This window comes from Berghia stephanieae, chromosome 6 (assembly GCF_034508935.2).
Source record: "Berghia stephanieae isolate SIO BIC M18660-M18661 chromosome 6, UCSD_Bste_1.3, whole genome shotgun sequence".
In the NCBI taxonomy this organism is placed as follows: domain Eukaryota; kingdom Metazoa; phylum Mollusca; class Gastropoda; order Nudibranchia; family Aeolidiidae; genus Berghia; species Berghia stephanieae.
Genome location: NC_088365.1, coordinates 40,323,310 through 40,333,582, shown reverse-complemented (window position 1 = coordinate 40,333,582; position 10,273 = coordinate 40,323,310).

The following is a 10,273-nucleotide window of genomic DNA, read 5'->3' as shown; positions in this document are numbered from 1 at the left end:
GATCCCGTCGGTTGCTACCAACGGGGGTTCTGAGAAATCTCTGTGGGTGTCTTCGCCCGCCTGGAGGATATCAGAATTGTGCTATAGGTGGCCCCTAACCTGATTTGCATGGGGGTGATGCATGAGGACTAAAATGGGCCGCTGCGTCTCCTGCTTCCTGGCATTGCGAGGCCTCATCGCTGCTTCTTTCGACACGAGGCTGGCTTTCCGGACAGCCTCATGCAAAACCCTTAAAGGATATTCCCGTGCCCTAAAGAAATCGAGTATGCAATCATGTTGAAGCTCAAATTCATCAACTTCCAGACAGAGAATTTGATGGAGTCTTTGCACTTCACCGGATGAGATGACCGATAAAGCAGGTAGCTGTGACTGTCCGTTTCCTTGTAATGTACTGTGAGGTCGGTACTCCCGTACTGGTCAATACAGCCTATTTTCCCTACTTTCTAGCACAATTGCAATCAGGTAAGACTTTATGGCGGATAATTTTGGTAATTTTTGATAAAAGAAATAATTCTGCTCGATCTCATCTAAAGCGAAGCATCCATAGATTTGTTTTATTGCATTTTGTTCTTTTAAAAACAATTATATTGATTAATCAATAGGCGAAATTTGTCGACGAATCACATCCGAGGTCGACAGTCAATCGACAAATGGGTTTCAGGGTTGTCAATTTGGCTTTGTGAAATCCAAATTCTAGAATCTGACTTTTTTTTCAAGGCTTTAAGTTTGTCGTTTGGCTTTTTTCATATTTAAAAAATATTATTTGGGGCTTTTCTTTTTTTTAATGTGGTCGATTTCCATAAAAATGATAATCGTTCGAATAGCAAATGAGTCACTGAGATTGGTAAGTCAAATTTCTGAATTATTTTAATAAATAATAATGTGAAATTGAATGTAAGCTTCGATTTAATTACAAAAACAGATCAAATGAAAGTTTCGGGTTTCCCCTTTATCAAAAAACAGGATGAATGAAACACCACAGATGAATGAGATGATGTGGTAGTGGCGTAGTTAAGATGAATAAACAAAACATTGGTTGGCAGGAAATAGTACGCTCCTTTGTAAGGAAGCACGAATTAAAATGGAATACTATGGTCAGATTTTAAATAAATGGCGCGTGTTTTTCTTCTTTTTCTCAGCTGCCCCCCCCCCCCCCCCCCCCCCAAATGCATAGCTGCAAAAATTTATATGAATAAAAAAAATATTTTTTCATTAATTTTAAAACAATAGGAAAGGATTTCGTTTATTACAGCTATATTAAAATCGATAACAGGTGAGAATCGGAACTCATAGAAGATTTACATTATCAAAATTATGAATTTTCCGCAAATCCATTTTGAAGGAATTCGTTAAACTGGAGTGTTCGGTTAATTGAAACTTAAACGATATACGTGCAGTATTTGAATATGAAGCAATGAATGGCAATTATTAACTATCAGACATCTACATTTTATAACTATCAATACACATTACTGGTGAATACAAACGAAAATGAACATAACGCGCTTCCAATATAATTTTGATTGCAAAAGTTTGAGAAATAGCTTTTGTTTATGCCAAAGAGGATTACATAAATTTATGCAGACTGGTCAAAAGTAAAAATTCATCAATTATGAGACAGTGTCTCAACAAATATGTGTTCAACAATACCAACAACAACAACAACAACAACTACAACAACAACAACAACAACAACAACAACAACAACAACCACCACCAAGACATTTTGGACACATCAATCAGCACAGTCTGATGTCGAGGCTGATGAAAAGGAGAAATGAAAGGACTACAGAAAGATTCCGAGCATCACTCTATCCAATGAAATGTAATTTTTCTCTAGTTTGCGAAGGTTGAGGCATGCCTTTTCTCAGTCTACTCTTTATCATTTATGCCTCGTCGGTGAGAGTAAATTTGGTGTTCCTCCTCTCAATCTTCCACTCTACTTAGGCCCAATGAGCTTGATTGGATTGCGCTCACAGTGATATGGGGGAAGTCGCGCAGCCGCGTGTCAGAACTCCCTGACAGTTTGCTTTGAAAGCTGTTTCTGGTTCATTTATTTTTTTTTTTTGCTAAGGAGTACAGAATATGTAGTACTGTCTGATTGAAACCATGAAATCATGTCAGCTTTTATATTTGCCAGTTGGAGCCTTAAATGGTCAACGAATGGTAGCCTTGTCCAATACAATATAGCTGGGTGCTTCAATGGAGGGCAGCAAACGATATTTAGTCAGCATTAAAACTCCTTTGCATTGACCCCAGAATAATTTTCCAGATGATGCAGAGAAGAAAAAATGGCATGGCATCCTTTTAAATATCCAGTATCATCACCACCTGCAAGAATAACAATGATTCTCTGTCCAGAACCCATGGTCCTTTTTCGGCTTGAATAATCAGACGTCCAATATTTTTTCGGATGTATATTTACGCTCACCCATACATCTTTGGATGATATCCACATCAAAGTTATCTATGATCCTTTTCCTGCCACGTCGTTCTACACAGGTGATCTCTCTGTCGTATTTCGATAACGATATTCTCATGGTTGATTGTGAAATTCCAAAACCATTGCCGTCCTCTTTAATGACTTATCGATAGATACAAGAAGACTTCTTTTCGCAGCTTTACGAGAGATCTGCATTACACAGTTCATCCCCACCTCTCCTCTTTTCACTTAATTAATTGCGCACCTTTTAGAAATATCTATGGTCAGATTTTTTTTTATTAATGGCGCATGTTTTTCTGGTTTTTCATATCAGTCTTTGACAATGGATGGCCGGGGGGGGGGGGGGGGCGGGGGGGGGGGGGGGGGCGCAAGAGACAATGGTAGTATAATATTTAATTTAGTCTCGAGTTCATGCCGTGAGATTGTCGATAGAGATTCCGTGCCGAATCGTGTTGTTTAAGAGCTTAATATGTTTTTAAAACATTTAAAGGCACTGTGAAGCGTTCCTGCTCCAGTGTTTGTTAATTTGACAATATTGAGTATACAATCACTATTTCAAATGAGTTAAAGCAAGATATTTCATATCAGTCTTTGGTAATTTCGACATGATGTAGATAATAATATGCCATAAATAATAAATTCAACATTTAATACAAACTACATAAGTGATATGTTTATAACACTTAAAGCGAATTGTTATTATTTGGAAAGAAGTATGACGTGAACTCATAATCACTACGTCAGCACAAGATTTTTTGGAATACGATGAATTTATTCATACTTTGTGGTGCGTAACTTGCTTTCATTTTTTTACAGTGTAAAATCTCTTATTTTGTGTCAGCTGTTTTAAAGTAGTTTTTTATAGGTCTTAAAGAAGAAAACTTTTTTAATATGGCACCAATACGGTCCAAAATCTAGATTCAGTTAAGACAAATTGAGTCAGAGGTTGACACAAATATTTACAACTTTTGATAGAGGGACAGCTGAGAAAAACCAGAAAAACACGCGCCATTAATAAAACATCTGACTATAGATATTTCTAAAAGGTTCGCAATTAATTAAGTGAAAAGAGGAGAGGTGGGGATAATGCAGTTTAGAAAGTGAAATATATAAACGTGTTGTTGGAAAATAAATACAATGGAATAGAAAATAAATACAAAAAATAATAAATAAGGGATGTCGGTATAAGTATAATCATTAGTGGCAGCAGCAGCAGCAGAAGAAGGAACAGTAAGTAGTAGTAGTAGAAGTAGTAGTAGTAGTAGTAGTAGTAGTAGTAGTAGTAGTAGTAGTAGTCGTAGCAGCAGCAGCAGCAGCAGCAGCAGTAGTAGTAGTAGTAGTAGTAGTAGTAGTAGTAGTAGTAGTTGTTGTTGTTGTTGTTGTTGTCTTTGTTGCAGTCAAAGTAGTAATGATACTGATATATAATAAAAGGAAATGACGATGGAAGGCCGGGGGGGGGGGGGGGGGGGTGCAAGAGACATTGGTAGTATAATATTTAATTTAGTCTCGAGTCCATGCCGTGAGGTGAAAGGGTGTTCAGTTTTAGTATCAGTTTTCCCTCCCTTTCTATGTTGTTTAGTGGTGTGACAGGACTGAAGGACGGCAACTTGGATGTCGTGCAATCCTCGATGACTGGACCCCCCCCCCCCCCGACTCCCCCGGCCATCCATCGTCATTTCCTTTTATTATATTTCAGTATCATTACTACTTTGACTACAACAACTACTGCCACTACTACTACTAATACTACTACTACTAATACTACTACTACTACTACTACTACTACTACTACTACTACTACTACTACTACTACTACTACTGCTGTTACTACTACTACTACTACTACTACTACTACTGCTACTACTACTACTACTACTACTACTACTACTACTACTACTACTACTACTACTTACTGTTCCTTCTGCTGCTGCTGCTGCCACTAATGATTATACTAATACCGACATCCCTTATTTATTATTATTTTTTGTATTTATTTTCAATTCCATTGTATCTATTTATTTTCCAACAACAGTCTACACGTTTTTATATTTCACTTTCTAAACTGCATTACACAGTTCCTCCCCGCCTCCCCTCTTTTCACTTAATTGATTGCGCACCGTTTAGAAATATCTAGTATTCTATTTTAATTCGTGCTTCCTTACAAAGGAGCATACTACTTTCCTGCCAACCAATGTTTTGTTTATTCATCTTAACTACGCCACTACCACATCATCTCATTCATCAGTGGTGTTTCATTCATCCTGTTTTGTTGATAAAGGGGAAACCCGAAACGTTCAATTGATCTGTTTTTGTAATTAAATCGAAGCTTACATTCAATTTCACATTATTATTTATTTCTTCGAGCTTCGAGCAGCAACATATATTACCCAGTATTCTTCATGAATTATTTTAGAACAATAATTTGGCGTCCAAACATAAACAGGCTTTTCTAATAAATGTCTGGCCTTTTGTTTCCTGCCTGGCTACACTGTCTACCCCAGAATTTCATTTATTATTAGTTTTTAAAAATATTTTCTAAAAGGCAAAAAATAAATTAGCATATTATATAAAGCGCATTATCATAGCATTTACGTTTGTTGCGGTTATAACTTTTGAGACGTCAGCGATTTTCTGTTATTTTTTGCATTGAAAAAAATAAAAATAAATTAAAACACCGCTGGGAAATTTTTTTAAAAAGAAAAAAAAAAACCTTTTACTTTGAGAAAGAAGTTTATTTTCACTTACACTTCATTTCGTCTTTTTTTGAAAATGCCAAAGTACAACTTAGACTCGAATGATAACAGAGAGCGGGGTGTCAGATTAAACTTCAGTTTTAAAGATCTAAGTCAATTCACACCGTAATAAATCATAATAATGATCTTTCTTGATATTAGAGCATTAAAATATCTTATTGGCATTACTATAAAGATATTTTAAATATATGTATTTTGTAATTATTTTAGCGACGATACGAATCCCAATTAATCGTCGAGCCGAACGATAGCTAGACGACGATAAGTCTGTGAGTGTGTGTGTGTGTGTGTGTGTGTGTGTGTGTGCGCGCGCGCGCGTCTGCGTGGGAAAGGGATACGCAAAATTTAACATCTACTCGCTAGCCGCCAAGAATTACGTATTCATTTCCTGAGCAGTCAATTGGGCATTTTTTAAAAACATAATAGCTGGGGGAATTAGGGACACAAAACCCCCGAATTGTGCAAATTAGTGATGAAAGCATGATTTTTTAATGAAAAAAAGTTCGTGCTCTAAGGTTTAAATTGTGATATAGAACCACTTTCTCATTACTCCAAGAGCTGAGATATCAGCAATTTAAATCGTGTAAAAATTCACGGTGGGGATGAAACTTGCCGCCTTCACAACGACCAAACGACTGTTTGGTGTCAAAAGGTCACATTCTACGTCATCGGTACCGAGTACACACTGTTGCTTAAATCGAAATTGGAAGTATAACTTATCATTAACTAAAATTTATTCATAACATACAACTTATCAAATGCATTCATCATCATCATCATCATCATCATCATCATCGTCATCATCATTAGCAGCATACCGAGCACCTAGATATCGCATAAGCATCAATTGTATGCGTCACACTAATTCAATACAGTTATGTTATTATTGTGGTTTGCGTGATAATATGGTTCAAATCAAATTTCAGGTTGAAAATGTCCGTATCGTCATCTTCTTTAACATGATCGTCATGAACCGCCTCAACCCCATCACCAACAATCCCGTGATCAAGTCACTTAACCCATTAAATCATGGCATTGACAATGTACTAAATCTTGTACTAACTACTGACAATTATAGAATGGCAAAGTGCAGTATTGAGGTAGATTGGTCAAAATGATTAATTTGTCAAGAGGTAAAAATAAAATCGGAGTGTCTATTCGTCCTTCAGGTCGTATTCTTAAAAGGTGTCTAGCCGACCTTCAGTGCTTATCCAAATGAGGTAGGCGTGAAATACGTAAAGGGCAATTGCCGGAAAGGCCGTTGTTTACATTTGTCACCGTATTTTTATATGTATTAAATTCAAGGTTATTGCCCTCCCATAAATCGCATTGTTATTACAGTGACCTATATATGTCACTGCTTCCGTGGCTTTTTGTGTGCGCCCATGTTATCTATGTAATTAACTGGAATTACAAAATCGGAGTGTTCAGTCCTTCACGTCTTCATTTTTTTAACGACGGTTGAAACGTAAGCATCGTTATGGGTATGAGTAGAAAAAAAGCATATTATTCTCTCTCTCTCTCTCATATTTTCCCCCTTTTATCTCTAATTTCTTCTCTCCCTCCACCTGTCTCTTCCTTTGTATTTTCCTCTCTTTATCTCGCTATCATCCGCTTTCATTTCTTCACTCTCTCTCTCTCTCTCTCTCTCTGTGTGTGTTTTTTTCTCTTTCCCTCTGTATTTCTCTTTCTCTCACATACTCTCTTCTCTCTCTCTCTCTCTCTGTGTGTGTGTGTGTGTGTGTGTGTGTGTGTTTCTTTCCCTCTGTATTTCTCTTTCTCTCACATACTCTCTTCTCTCTCTCTCTCTCTCATATTTTCCCCCTTTTATCTCTAATTTCTTCTCTCCCTCCACCTCTCTTCCTTTATATTTTCCTCTCTTTATCTCGCTATCATCCGCTTTCATTTCTTCACACTCTCTCTCTTTCTCTCTCTCTCCGCCTCTCTCTCTCACTCTGTCTGTCTTTCTTTCCCCTCTGTATTTCTCTTTCTCTCACATACTCTCTTCTCTCTCTCCCTCCCTCCCCCCCCCTCTCTCTCTCTCTTTCTGTCATATTTTCCCCTTTTTATCTCTATTTTCTTCTATCCCTCCACCTGTCTCTTCCTTTGTATTTTCCTCTCTTTATCTCGCTATCATCCGCTTTAATTTCTTCTCTCTCTCTCTCTCTATCTATCTGTCTTTCTTTCCCTCTGTATTTCTCTTTCTCTCACATACTCTCTTCTCTCTCTCTCATATTTTCCCCCTTTTATCTCTAATTTCTTCTCTCCCTCCACCTGTCTCTTCTTTTGTATTTTCCTCTCTTTATCTCGCTATCATCCGCTTTCATTTCTTCACTCTCTCTCTCTCTCTCTCTCTCTGTGTGTGTGTGTGTGTGTGTGTGTGTTTCTTTCCCTCTGTATTTCTCTTTCTCTCACATACTCTCTTCTCTCTCTCTCTCTTTCTTTCTTTGTATAGAGCAATAGCCACTAAATGTGCTCAAAGCGCTTTAAATGGGGTCCCTGATCAACAGAAACAACATGTAGAACGAAACATGACGCCTGTTAGGCGATATTATATTTTTTTCTGACAACGCTGTCAAATCTTTTTACACCTGAGTACGGTGAGAAGTGAGTAAAGAGCCTTTTCCAAGGACTCAACTATTTTCTTCTTTTTACTGTCGCTGATATGACCTAAATAAATGTGTCGCAATCGCCGTTATATTTGTATCTATGTGTATGTACGTATTTATGTATGTATGTGCGTGTATGTTTTCGTATGTTCTATGTATAATTATGGCACGATTACAGAAGATGTAAACTCGTAGCCTACTAGCCTATATCATTTAAAGAGAAAAAGGAACTGGGAGAGAAAAAAAATCACACAAATACACCAAACCGAAAACATTATGGGAGTAAAGGTTAAGGGCATAAGTCAAACTTTATCTTGTCTGTTTTATACTTTTTTAGTATCAAATCTTAAATTGAATCTTCCTTTCAAACTAAGAAAACAATATAATTTCTGTTTGTCAATAATATTGATCAAAATATTAATAACTGCCACTCTTGATTAGCTTTTAAAGTCAGATCTACGAAATATTTGAAACGGGACATCAACACTATTCCATTCAACTTTTTTCATCTCTTTGTAAAACGAAGTACCACAAGTGTTGGAACGGTCAATTCAGATTTTACAAATTACCATGAAGTAACCTAATGACACTATAAACGCTGGTAAACTAACCTTGATCCCAGTGGAGGGAGCTTCCTTTCGAGACAGCAATACCTGTCTCGGGTTCCTCGTAGACACAATTAAATAGGGAGGGTTGGATACGCCAAAGGATTGAACCACCCAACGTCCTCCCACTCTGTACTCTGTAATCTTTCTTTTTCTTTTTCAATGGGGACGATCTACATTAATTTTCCACGTGCTCGAGCAATTGGTCACATTGCAGATGTGCTCAAAATGGCCTCGATAATAAAACGTTCACAGTTCTTGAAATATCCAACGTCACAATATGATACTTTTCCAATCTGACCGATGAGTATGTTTACAACTTTCATAGACAGAGCAGCGTGTTTACTTTTATTAAGAAATGATCAACCGTTAGACAGAACTAAATCATGTGACTCCTTTGGACTAAAACTTGATTATAGATCGCTCTCATTTGGATTAAAATCTTAAATCTATGATAGACCTAAATCAGAGTGGAAGACAGGTATCCAGATCAAATTTGGTTTAATTTTAATTTCATACATACGAAAGCTAAATTAATTATGAAAGTATAATCGACAGAATGTGATGTAACAAAATGACACTCGTTTCATTTTTATAAACACACAGACCTCTTGTAATATTTAACCTTCCACATATCTATATGCAGCCGCTTCATAAAATAATTTTTTTCATGAAATACAGTGAGATAAAATTAATTTCTGAAATTAGACAAATATACAAACACTCACACACAAACACACTCGCACGCACACACACACACACTTAATTTATTATTATTATTATGAACTTTTTCTGTCCTTTAAATGCTGCTAAAGATAGATATTTAAATAATATTACAAAGTTAAATTCTTTTATCCTTCCCCCCCCCCCCCCCCTCTCTCTCTCTCTCTGCACCTACAGAAATCACAACCACCATCCCCATTCGTTAAATGCTCTCCCCCTGTGACTGTGACAATGATTAACGATGTTTTAGTTCACGCTCATTATCAAATCTTGTCAACCGCCGCCCCCCCCCCCCCCCTCCCCCAATAATTTCTTACCCAAGCTGTATAGTCTACGGTCTATACGATATCTTCTTTTCTTTCTTTTCTTTTTTTTTAACCTATGGCGGGACGGAGAAAAAAAAAATTGAAAAAACATCAAATAGCAGCATTGAGTTTTTCAGTAATAAGTGGGTCACAGTATCCGTTATTCCCCTTCGCAAAAATTATTCGTACGTAAGTCTAAGCCGTCTGTAAATTTTAGAACTGCCGAATAAAAAAAAATATTCGGAAGTTTGCAATTTAAAAAATCTGTGATGGTGGTGACCTTGTTCCTTGTTATGGTGATGATGGCGATAATGACGCTCTGGGCCCGTTTTTATGAACGTGGACGAGCGCTTAGTCTTTGATTTTAGCCAAGGACTTGAAAAAATCGAATTATATGTGAGCTGACCAAGTATTTCCCAGACTAAATCACGTCACCTTCAGACTAAGTTTGATCAAGTTTTAGTCATTTATTGCTGAGGCCGGACTTTAAGCTTAGTCTGAGACTAGTTACTAGGATACGTCATATCGTCGATAAGCTATTTTTAGATAGAGAGAACTTCGATTCGGAAGGAAAATGCTTCGGTTACGAATGACAGAGGCAAAAGGTGTCCTGCTGGTATTGTCTCTACTTTTTTAAAAATGTAAGATATGCGCAGACCTTCGAAAGTACAAATTTTTGTGAGTAAAAACTAGGGAAAAAACCCGGAATCTAATCGGTTAGCAGGTTGCAAATGAACGGAGACTCGAAGTGGAAGGGTTCGCTTCAAAGAACAACCAAAAAAAACAAAACAAAAACAAACAAACAAAAAACAAAAACAAAAACAAACGACTAGAA